This window comes from Chiloscyllium plagiosum, unplaced genomic scaffold (genome assembly GCF_037043375.1).
Source record: "Chiloscyllium plagiosum isolate Xiang-an unplaced genomic scaffold, Cpla_swu_hap1 HiC_scaffold_27, whole genome shotgun sequence".
Lineage (NCBI taxonomy): Eukaryota > Metazoa > Chordata > Chondrichthyes > Orectolobiformes > Hemiscylliidae > Chiloscyllium > Chiloscyllium plagiosum.
Window position 1 is genome coordinate 1,120,549 of NW_028270165.1, and position 12,637 is coordinate 1,133,185.

The window sequence follows — 12,637 nt, forward strand, 5'->3', positions numbered from 1 at the left end:
AGTAGCTAGATGAGTTTTGTCTTTTCCTTTTTCATCTCTGTATCTCTTTTTGTTTGACAGGTTTTGGCTATTTATTTCAAATTTAATTGTATATTAATGTTTGTACTTGTCTTTTTTTAATTTGTAAACTTGTAAAAATGTTAAATTTTCAATAAAAATATCTATAAAAAGAAAAGGTACATCTGTACAGATGCATGAGTAGGGAGAGAGCAGAGGGATACAGATTCAGGAATTGCGCGATAGGTTTAGACAGGGGATTTGGATCGGCTTCGGCTTGAAGGGCTGAAGGGTCTGTTCCTGGGTTGTAAATTTTCTTTGTTCTATGTTGAGGTTGTACAGGATGTTGGTGAGGCCATTTTGTTTAGAGTACGGAGTACAGTTCTGGTCACCCTGTAATAGGAAGAATATTATTAGAGGGGGTTCGGTAAAGATTTACTTGGACGTTGCCAGGACTGGAGGGTTTGAGTTATAGGGAGAGGTTGGGACTTTTTCACTGGAACGGAGGAGGTTGAGGGATGACCTTATTGAGATTTGAAAAATCATGAGGGGTGAGGGTAAGGAGAAAAGCGAGGAACATGCGCGGTTATGAAGAGCCAGAGGTGGGAAGGTGAAACAAAATTGTGGCTCGACCTTTTTTCCTCCTATTCACATTTGGCCAGTTGAATCTGGCAGTTACACCAGCATATCTACAGAGCCTACTGCACGTGCTCCTCGGTGTCAGCAAGCGCTGCGCATGTTCGCCGGTGTCTGCAAAAAACTGCACATGCTTCTATCTGTCTAAAAATGGTGCATGAATTTCTTTTGCTGTTTCCCTGCTCCTCGGATGCTGCCTGACCTGTTGTGCTTTTCCAGCACCACTCTAATCTGGACCCATGAGCTTCTGAAGCTGTTGCTGCTCCTCTCTCTCTGAATGAAGATTGAGATTCATCCAAGACTGTAATTTCCTTCCTCTGTCCAACAGCACACTCTTCTCTCACTGCCTTTTCTATTTCTTTTATTTTCATGCTGGGATCCAATTGTTGAATTGCAGCAACTGAGAAGAAAGGGAGTGAATCCAGAAAGAGGACAGACTCTGTGGTACTGCACTTGCCAGGTGTCTGTGCCTCAAACACCTGGCAAGTGCAGTACCACAGGGTGAAGTTATAGTCTTTGCTGTGGAAAAAACAAAGCAGAAATGAGATGTATTGTTTAAATGGTGATATATTGGGAAGTGGAGAAAGTGAGGACTGCAATGCTGGAGATCAGAGTCAAAATGTGTGGCGCTGGAAAAGCACAGCAGGTCAGACAGCATCCAAGGAGTAGGAAAGTTGACGTTTCGGGTAAGAGCCCTTCATCAGGAATGATATGTGGATGGACAAAGGAGCCTCAGCGCCCTCCTACACCAGTCAATGCCAGATGTCAGACAGGTGCAGCAAGCATTCAGCAAGGCAAGTGGTATATGAGCAAGAGGAATTGAGTTTAGAAGTGGGGATGTCTTCCTGCAGTTCGGGGGTCATTGAATATATTCAAGGCTGAGTTCATATCATTTTTGAACAACAGAAAAGTGGATGGTTATTGGGGAAGGCAAGAAAATAGTTTTAAGGCTAGTACAGAACAGTGACAGTCATACAGCATAGAAACACACCCTTCAGGTCAACTAATCCATGCTGACTATATTCACAAACTAATCCCATCTGCCTGTGTTTGGCCCATATCCCTCCGAACCTTTCCTATTCACGTACTTATCAAAATGTATTTTAAACATTGTAACTGTACTTGCATCCACCACTTCCTCTAGACATTCATTCCACAAACAACCACACTCTTTCTTTTTAAAAAAAAGTGCTCCTCATGTCTTTAGACTTGTTCTGCTCTCACTTTAAAAGTTTGCTCCCTAATCTTGAAGTGACACCTGCCATTCACCTCACCTATACCCCTCATGATTTTTTAACCCTCTCTAAGGACACCTCTTAACCTCTGCTCCAGTGAAAAAAGTTCCAGCCTCTGCATCTCGATGTAGGGAGGTCCATATCCATTTGTAATCTGTTCAATGCTGGTGCCGGCGTAAAAGACCAAATGGCCGACTCCTCCCAATTCTGTGTCCTGGACAGGAAGAGACGATAAGGCAAAGGAGTAGAAAGTAGGCTATTCAGCCCATCAGGTCTGCTCATACCATTCAATCGTGGCTGTTCAGTTTCTGAGTGCCATTCTGCTGCATTCTCCCTGTCACCTTTGATCCCCTCAATACTCAAGACCCAACCTATCTCAGTCTAAATATCCTCAGTGACCTGGCCTCTGCAGTCTTCTGTGCCAATGAATTCCATAGATTCGCCACTCTCTGGCTGAAGAAGTTTCTCCTTAGCTCCATTCTAAAAAGTTTTCCCTTTACTCTAAAGCTGTGCCCTCGGGTCTTAGTTCCTCCTATCAAGGGGAACATCTTCCCAACATCCACTCTGTCCAGGCTGTTCAGTATTCTGTATGTTTCAATTAGATCTCCCCTGAGTATGGCCCTGCTAATCAGCATGAACCAGACCTTCAGGATGAGGTTCAGCAAGTTGGAAATGGAGGGAGAGTGTGTGGGATGGAGATCTTCAGCTTCTAAGGAATGAGAGGAAAGAGAGTTCACAATAAATCAGAATTGATTGGATGAGCTGATAAGCTACGGAGGGGCAGATGGAGTTGAAGTTGGAGAAATGTGATGTGTTGCATTTTGGTCAAGCAATGCAGGCAGGACTTACACAGGGGGAGTGTTGCAGAAGAAAGAGACCTTGGAGTGCATGTTCATAGTTCCTTGTAAGTGGAGTCCCAGGTAGACAGGATAGTGAAGATGATGTTTGGAATGCTTTCCTCTATTGGTCAAAGCATTGAGTGAAGGAGTTGGGAGGTCATATTGTGGCTGTACAGGACATTGGTTAGGCCACTTTTGGAATATTGTGTGTAATTCTGATCTCCATCCTATGGAAGGATGTTGTGAAATTTGAAAGGGTTTGGAAAAGGTTTATAAGGCTGGTGTCAGAGTTGGAGGGTTTGAGCGAGAGTCTGAATAGGCTGGGACTGTTTTCCCTTCGTGTCAGAGGCTCCGGGGTGACATTATAGAAGTTTATAAGGGGCATGGATGGGGTAAATAGCCAAAGTCTTTTCTTCCGGGTAGGGGAGTGCAAAATTAGAAGGCAGAGGTTTGAGCTCAGAGGGCAAAGATTTAAAAGGGACCCAAGGGGCCACTTTTTCTCAGAGGGTTTTGCATTTATGGAACGAGCTGACAGGAAGTGGTGGAGGCTGGTACAATTACAACAATTAAGAAGCATCTGGATGGGTACATGAAGAGGAAGGTTTTTGAGGAATATGGGCCACATGCTGACAAATGGAATAGATTGATTTTGGATATATGGTTGGCATAGACTAGTTGGGTGGAAGGATCTGTTTCTGTGGTGTATGACTCTTACTGTCTTCGGTGAAAGCAGAAGTGTGGTTGTGAAGACAGGGCTTTCAGAGCAGCTTTCAAAGATGTTTTGCCCTACTGGGACCGGAAGAAGTTACAACGAAACCTTTCATTTGTGAGACAGCAAGCAACTAAGTGAGTACATCCGGGATTTTGCTGGAAAGTGGGAATTCTTTGCACTGAGAGGATGAAGCCCTACCCTATCCAGTCATTTCTGCTGGTGGCTGAGACTAGGCCCCAAGCTTTGGGGGAGTAGGTTTAGGACAGGGATGAGGAGGAGGAAGTGAGGGCTGCTGGTTTTCCCAGAGAGTAATGTATCTGCGGAATTCTCTGCCCGAGGAAGCAGGCTCCAATATGCCCCGCTCCTAATTCTTCAGCTTGACGTACCCGTGACTGTAAACTTTGAAGAGTTTTCGTTAACTGATGCAAATATTTCCCATTTGTCCAACAATGCAGTGTCAGCTGTTTCAATCATTGAGATGGTTTTGATTCATCGACTAAATACATCTACTCATATTAGACAATATTCATGACAATGTACGCGAGGTGATTCTATATACGCAAATTGTAAACCAGTAAAAAAGGCTGACCAGGCAAGGAAGTGGTTAACAAACACAGGGCATCCCTCTTAGAGTATGCATCTTGTTTGTTTACAAATTAAACAAGCTTCAGATCTTTTCCGAGCTGCTTTCTGAAAATCTGGGTGCCACAATAATGGACATGATCAACTGAAATAGGCAGCAGCAAAGAATGAACACAAACCAGTCCAGCAGGGGGCACCCATGTTTTGGTTTGAGTATTGAGGGAATCCCCTATTTGAGGCCCCTGCGCTATCAGAACCATACCCAGGCTAATGTGCATTGAAACCAGATTATGAAGTGTTAACTTTCCTGCAAACTTCTGCCTGTGTGTGTCTCTCTGTAACATTTTCGAACTTGCTTCATATCTCAGTTTGTCAGCTTTTGTTTATTCCTTCCTTCCTTCCGAGGCTAATGAGGCACTCACATTCCAGAACAGCCCAAGTTAGGGAGTTGAGCCTCATAAATCCTGGCTGTGACACATTGCTGCTTAACCAAGTGTGCAAACTCTAAATACCTCTCAGCTGTTTCATTTGCAAATCGAACACTGTTTTCAACACAAGTTGTTTGTGTCTCTGCATGAGTCCATAACCCAGGGAAATACAACAGAGTCTTTAATGGTTGCCCAATGTGTCCTGTATGCCAAATTCATTCAAGTCTGGACATCCTGAAGTGAGCAATTATACTTCAGATTTCTACTCGCCAATTAAAACTAATGTTGGGCACTCGAACAGATTGAGGGCATCTTGAAGCATGCCATGGACCTCAGTGTGGGTCCAGGGCTTATCAAATAGGGTTTCACCCCTCATAACCCTGCGGTAAGCAAATTATTTATTACTAATTTTGTAAACCACAAGTGTTCTCAGCAGTATTATGTCCAGATGCTAGGACCCTGTTGAATTCTCTCACTAGTATCTTGTGGCTGAGTAGGGAGAATTGTATCAATATTTCTAACAGCACTTTTGTCCCTGGCCAGCTTTCCTCTTTATTTTGGACACAACAAAAGCAGCAACCAGATATTTCATCTCTCAAAGGATATCGGCCGGTGACCTGGCAGGACCCGGGTATCTCCTGCCTGACTCGCCAACTGTGGGGGATGGAAATAAAGCCCCATGTCAGGAAAGAATTTGTTTATCAGGAAGCAGTACAGCTGCAAGGCCAACCGTTTCTGCTGAGCCTGGGAAACATGAGCTTTAGCAAGCAGGCACTAAGCTGAGATTCAAAATTCCAGGCTTTAATATGTGACCAAATGGCTGGCCCAAATCTAACAATTCTCCCACATCATCGCAGGGAATTAAACAAGAAAAATGAAACCAAATTAGAAATAAATTGGCGACCGTGCTTAATGTTTGTTCATTCCGAAGTAAACAAGAAATAGCAGTCTCCCAGGACTCGAATGGTGCCCAACTTGAGAAATTCTGTCCAACAAGTTTAATTGGAAGCAGTAGCTTTCGGAGTGCAGCTCCTTCAACAGGGGATTGTGGAATATAAAATTGTAAGACACAGAATTTATAGCAACAGTTTATAGTGTGATGTAACTGAAACTATATATTGAAAAAGACCTGGATTGTTTAAGTCTTTCATTTGTTCGAATGACCATGATAGTTTCAGTTCTTTCAAATGTAAATCAGAAAAACTTTTAAAATAGTTAAATCCTCAAGTGAACTTTACCAATTGGTGTCGCGTCAGCCAGATAATGTATTGAAGGTGTGAGCTCCCCTGTCTGAGACTCTGTGCCACAATGGTTAAACTGATTTACAGAATCTTACATGGATTCATGCAGTTTTTGAGCAAAGTAAGACATAATTCTGCAAGTACGAATTCACCCAACAAACTTGTGCGTGTGTGTGTGTGGGGGGGATGTATATTTGCAGATACATTCTATGTGCATTTTTTTAAGGAAAAATCTGCAGGCAGTCCATACATGTAATAGTTTGTAAATTCGACTTTGGAAACAGACCCAGTCTGACTCAAGATTGGGATACAGACAGACTCTGACCTCGCACCTTTAATGCATTGTCCGGGCTGAGATGTGAGCTTTTGCAATAAAGCCTTGTTATCTTGAGAAGGTGACAACAAGAAGTTCTGGGATTTACATTGTAATGACACCTACAACCTATTTGAAACGGTGGAAGACTTGTTCAATCCAGGTTTGTTCAATATACCATTTCAGTGGCAGGACACTGGAATGTTTTGCTCTAAATTGCATCTTGGGATCTTATCCTCCACAACCACCTGATGAAGAGGCAGAACTCCAAAAGTTACTGCTTCCAAAGAAGCTTGTTGGACTACAGCCTGGAGTTGTGTGATTCGAGAATCTGGTTTCTAGTATCTGCAGTCCTTGTTTTTACCTAGTTGATTTTAACCCTACAGTGAATCCTCTTGCAAGGATGCCTGCATTGAAGAAGTTTTCCTCCCCTCTCTCCAAGAATCTCAAGGAATCCCTCTCCCACTGCAACTTCCAGTTCATTTCCTCTGCCCTGAAGCTTTTCAACCATGTCCTGAAACAGACTCGCTACCACAGCCACATTTGCTTCCTCATTACCTGCCTCCGTTACCAAATAATCCTCCACGGACTCCGGGCCACCTTTAAACCAGCAGAGTTCGGATCCGAACAGGTCACTCCACCCTCCTGTCTGACCTATCCCCCCCACCCCCACCTCCACCTCCACCCCCATTCACCTATTGTAATCAATGCTACTTTCTCCCCACCCCCACCCCCACCCTCCTCTCATTTATCTCTCCACCCTGCAGCCTCTATTCCTGATGAAGGGCTTTTGCCCGAAACGTCAATTTTCCTGCTCCTCGGATGCTGCCTGAACTGCTGTGCTTTTCCAGTACCACTCTAATCTAAAGTGGATTGGCCATGCTGAAATACCCATAGTGCCCAGGGATATGCAGGTGAGGGTGAATTGGCCATGCTAAACTACCCATAGTGCCCAGGGATGTGCAGGTAGGGGTGAATTGGCTATGCGAAATTAGGCATAATGTGCAGGTAAGGTGCATTACTCAGGGTTAAATGTAGGGGAATGGGTGTGGGTGGGTGACCTTTGGGAGGTTCGGTGAGGCCGAGTGGCCTGCTTCCACACTCTGGGGATTCTCTGAAGGGAGGGGTTTTTTTGGAAAGTGTTTTCTCGTCCTCGTCTGCTGCATGCGCAGTGCGGCGTCCCGCTGTTGACCATGCCCCGCCCCCTCAACCGTCACTTTTCCTTGGCCCGCCCCTAGTCCATTTGTGACGTCACAAGGCGGAAGTAGCTCTGTCAGTTTCAAAGTGAATCTCCCGCCCACTGGGCAACTCTTCATCCTGGGAGGGAGACAGAGATGGGAGGAGGGGAAATTGGTCACTTGTCGCAACTGGAGTGAATGCAGGGAGGGAGCAGACTCTGCAAACTCAGGTATGTGTCTTAGTTAGCCGGGTGAGGAGGAACTGAAGGATAGAGATTGGGAAGGGGGAGGGCTGGATATCTTTTCAGTTTTTATTTTTAAAATGCACCCGATTCCCACCATTAACAGCCACAGGTACAAGTACAGCACATGCAATATTCCTCATTGCAGCTTCAAGCCGGTTTTGCATCCTCTGTTCTTCCTCCACTTCGGCTCCAGCATATTCAGCTTCTTTCCCGCATTCACATTCCTCCACCCCCGCCCTGATGTTCCAAGCTGATCCTCAAAAGATCGGTTTGTCCCTCCATTCTTTCCCGGTGGCGTCTATTACTCTTGTCTATTTCTTGCCTTATCCGGCCTTGAGCGTGAACAAAGTGTTAGCGTATATCCTCTTTCACTGCCAGCTGCTTCCTTGTATGCGAAAGCAACATTTCCTCCCATTTTTCGCCGACACTGAGCCTTCTGACCTCCTTGATTGTGTTTTTTTTGTTTTTGCAGAAGCAGGAAACAGATGCTTATAACTGTTTGTACGAGCATATCTAGCTTAACCTACACCCCCTCCCTTCACAGCACCTTATCTGTTTGTCTGTAACATCTACCATTGTTTGCAGGCACATTTCATGTGTGCACATTTTAGCTAATACAAAAGCAATTATATATTTCTTTCACATAGCTTTCATGCTTGTTAACTCCACTCTTGGCTGAAACAATTATACCCTGGCCCTGAAACAATTATACCCTGCAAGGTTCATTTACCTTGCAGAAGCAATTATGGTTGCAGAAGTAACACTGCTTTACCTATATCCCACAGGGGTGACCCTACAACTTTGTATAAATAATGTGGGGCATGGTGAGGGTAAATAGACAAGATCTTTGATCTGGGATTGCTCATAGATTTAGGGTGAGATTTAAAAGAAACCTAAGGGGAAACTCCTATATACAGAGGGTGGTGTGTGTAAAGAATGAGCTGCCAGAGGAAGTGGTGACTGCTGGTACAATTATAACCTTTAAAAGGTATCTGGATGGGTATATATTGGGAAGCATTTAGAGGGACATGGGCCAAGTGCTGGCAAATGGGACTAGATTGATTTAGGATATCTGGTCAGCATGGACTGAAGGGACTGTTTCTGTGCTGTACATCTGTGATTCTGGCTTGCCACGAATGTTTGTTACGTCTGTATGTTCAGTTTTTCTCTGGTGTTGGTGTTAACGCCTTGGTGACTTATTTTGCTCCCCACATCCTGGGGACATTAACCATTTCCTATCTGGTTGTTCTGATCTGGACTGCTGTCTGGATCGGATTTCTGGGATTGGTCAATAAACACACCTGGAAGTGACTTTGTCAATCGCACAAGCAATAGTTTATTCTTTGATATGGCCCGGTCGGTAGACTCTGATCAGCCCAGAAGGATTAGATTAGATTAGATTCCCAACAATGTGGAAACAGGCCCTTTGGCCCAACCAGTCCACACCGATCCTCTGAAGAGTAGCCCACCCAGACCCATCTCCCTCTGACTAATGCACCTAACATTATGGGCAGTTTAGCATGGCCAATTCACCAAACCTGCACATCTTTGGATTGTGGGAGGAAACCCACGCAGACACGGGGAGAATGTGCAAACTCCACACAGACAGCCCCCCGAGGCTGGAATCGAACCTGGGACCCCTGGTGCTGTGAGGCAGCAGTGCTAACCACTGGGCCACCGATGAGTACTCCGAGAGTGCCAAAAGAATCCGCCGACTTTTACAGAGTGTGGATAGAACTTATGTACATTGTTTAGAGTCAGACATTGAGCATGATCACATCGTAACAACCAATCAGATCCCGCAAGGTCCTCATGCATTTTTGACTTAGCCTCGGGTGGCATGGTGGTTCAGTGGTTAGCACTGCTGCCTCACAACACCAGGGTCCCAGGTTCGATTCCAGCTTTGGGTGCCCGTCTGTGTGGAGTTTGCACATTTTCCCCGTGTCTGCGTGGGTTTCCACCGGGTGCTCCGGTTTCCTCCCAGAGTCCAAAGATGTGCAGGTCAGGTGGATTGGCCATGCTAAATTGCCCATAATGTTAGGTGCATTAGTCAGAGGGAACATGGTTCGGGGTGGGTTACTCTTTGGAGGGTTAGTGTGGACTGGTTGGGCCGAAGGGCCTGTTTCCAATATAATCTAATCTATCATAATTTCTTGTCGACAACCTGTTCTTGGAATCGTATTTGTCCTGTCTGGTGGTTAGGATTAAACCGTTACTTCTGCGATTGATGGTTAGGTTCACATTTGTTACTTCTGCATTTGCAGTTTTTTTCACTGGATTTATATCAGGCTGTGGTTTCTTGTTTGTTCTGAGTCGTGAGTATCTGCCTGACTCAGTCCCACCGAGTTAGCCAAGCAGAAGCCATTTTGTCCTACCTCCCATGTTAAAGTGGAGATTTGAGGTGGCCCAGGGAATCCTTTGAGAACTCAGATCCGTAAAGCCTCTCTCTTGGTTTGTCCTGGAGATCATACTCTTTGAAGCCTGGAATAAAAACCTCTCATCATAAAGTCCCAAAATGCAATTCAATTCAATCCATAATTTTCTACGGGATTCAACAGCCTCAGCAATAAAATGGCCTCTCTCTCTTGTGTCCTTTTGAACTCTCAAGACAGCAAAGATTTATTTTCTGAATGCCCCGCTTGCAAGGGGTAGTAAGAATCCATCATAATGGACAAGATCCAACCATTAATTACAAAGCTATAGATAGTCTTTGAATCTGACCCTGAAACAAGACTCGGTACTATCATTAATTTCACAAGGGAACGGCTGTGAATGTTATCACTTGGTGTCCTGTTCACACAGATTCACCGATTGTTGAGGTAAACGTTCTTAATTGCCTCACAGCATCCTGTTATCACTTGGTGAGCCCAGGTGTCCCTATCTTTAAGTTCTCTCCTCTTTCAGAGCCTTCCTGCCTGTTTATTTTCTAGTGCAGTAAATGTATTCAATAATTCAGCATTACATTTTAGTCTGAATGTTTAAAGACAAGTTTTAAGGCTATAGACTTTATCACCCAGATGCCCACACCCTCATTCCTCCCTTTGATTGCACCGTGATCACGGAAAGAGAAGGCTAGTCAAAACGAATGCCCTTCAAGGTGGTCCAGCCATCAACATCCTGCAGAGCGGCACCACCATCTTCGCAGCTCATCTGGTCATATTTATCATCGCCATCGACACGTGTGGGTGAACCATCGGATCGCAAAAGGAGCATCTTCTGAGGCAAATCTATATCACTAAGGGACCTCATAAGCCTAGCAATGAAATACCTAACAATACCAATACCGACAAACAGACATAGCTAAATTGATAAGCCAATTGTATCATGAGCCCGATTTGCAATTTCCCCAACTGGTCCCTTCAGTCATTCTGGAGGAGAAAGTGAGGTCTGCAGATGCTGGAGATCAGAGCTGAAAATGTGTTGCTGGAAAAGTGCAGCAGGTCAGGCAGCATCCAGGGAACAGGAGAATCGACGGTTCGGGCATAAGCCCTTCTTCAGGAAGGGCTTATGCCCGAAACATCGATTCTCCTGTTCCCTGGATGCTGTCTGACCTGCTGCGCTTTTCCAGCAACACACCTTCAGTCATTCTGTCAAGGAATACCTGGATCTCTTCTTGTGTCTTAGTTAAAATTGCCAGTGAGATTGGGAATGGCCATAGTGCATTTATCTTGGACAATGGTGCAGACCTCACCCTCCTGGGCAGGTATGTAGTCTAAGGCATACTGATTCTGCACAGAGTAAAGACACAGTTCTGATCATCCCAGTTTACTCTGTTTCAGAGCCTCTTTACCCTTATTTCCTCGAATGGTCAGGCTGTAAAAGAGGGAATTGCGGTTCTGTTGACTTGTCACCCCTGCCGATCCTTCCAACCTCAGCGTACTCTGGATTCCCCAGCCGATCGGGTGTCCTGTATTGTCACCCAGTCCCTTGGGATCCTTCTAGTTGGAGCAAGGTTGGCTGAGACCGACCGCTGCATCCTCCTCCGATGGAGGTTCCATCGACTTGTCCACCGGCCAGGACAAGGTACTGTTGTGGGAACAAGAGCTGCGATAGTGACCTTATGAGGGATATCTTTGCCATCCAGGACAAGGAAATTGGTAGCTTTACCTTAACTGAAGAAATAATAGTCTGGTTTGGTTTATATTTGGGAGAGTTTGTCAAAATCGGTTACTGAAATGTTACAGCAGGAAGTCTGGTCAGGTCCACAGGAGTAAAGGGTCGATGTTTTGCAAGAGGAGTCGCTTGAGCGCTGTAAAAAAATGGGCCAAGTGACTCGAGCACTCAGACTGTATGGGAGACGATGGTCCTCAGAATGCTGTTCCCATTGGGCTCTCCCTTGGCTCTATTGTACATGGTCTTGGTGACAGTATCAGATTCTGAAAAGAGAAAAGGCCTATAAATGCGCATGGAAAGGGTTCCGTTCCAGGTCCATGTGCCGCATAAGGCCTACTGTACCCCAGCCGGTGTTTCACCAGCTGTTTGTATACACAGACCGGAGCTATTGGAAAGTGATATTTCTCTTCACAGGGTCGGCAGTAGGAATTCTGGCGAACAGAATGGAATCGGGGACTGGGGACAGGGCACGTAAGTCATCTCCCGATAGAGAGGAGTAACATACTACTGCCTCTGGAGTGAAGAGCGTTCTGTGGGCCTGTATACACAAGTTCTTTGTGGATTGAGGAGATTCCCCTATCAGGCTTCCCCTTTTTCTCGAGGAAGCCCGTCCTGCAAAAAGGGATGATGTTCCTGGGCGTCCTTAAAATATTTACCATAATAACGGGGTTGATAATTTTTATCCTCACTAGGCTTGCGTCTGCAGTTAAAATAAAAAAAACATGGTAACGACATGGTAACTCTCACTGATTTCTACTGTCCAGATGGACCATCTGGTCTTTCTGATGTAAGAGTCCATTGCAATAATCAATCGTCATCACGTTCCGCACGTCAAAGGCGTCTGGTCCGGTGCACTGGACGACATCTCCTCAGCATGGGTGGTGGATAATCTCTGATCATTCCTGGTCGCATCCATACTTAGTGGCTTTCCCCATCAGGATGTTGTACGTGATCAGAAAGGTGAGGAGATAGGCGATCCCCCACATGTCCCTCCTCTTAGTTCAAGTATCTGCAATAAGATCAACATTAGAACAACAGCAAAATTCAAAAACCCAACTGGACAGGGTCCACTCCTTTTGTTGGGATTCCAGGATTCTTTCCTCCTCTTCCCCCAAACC

At 45.2% G+C, this 12,637-nt stretch overlaps 1 protein-coding gene and 1 long non-coding RNA gene across 2 annotated transcripts in view; both read right to left on the reverse strand.

The window, feature by feature from the left end:
* Nucleotides 1-12,637, reverse strand: part of LOC148142801 (uncharacterized) — a 270,385-nt gene that overhangs the window by 86,073 nt on the left and 171,675 nt on the right. The window lies entirely within an intron of this gene.
* LOC148142802 (uncharacterized) overlaps nucleotides 1-12,637 on the reverse strand; it is a 98,717-nt gene that overhangs the window by 51,813 nt on the left and 34,267 nt on the right. The window lies entirely within an intron of this gene.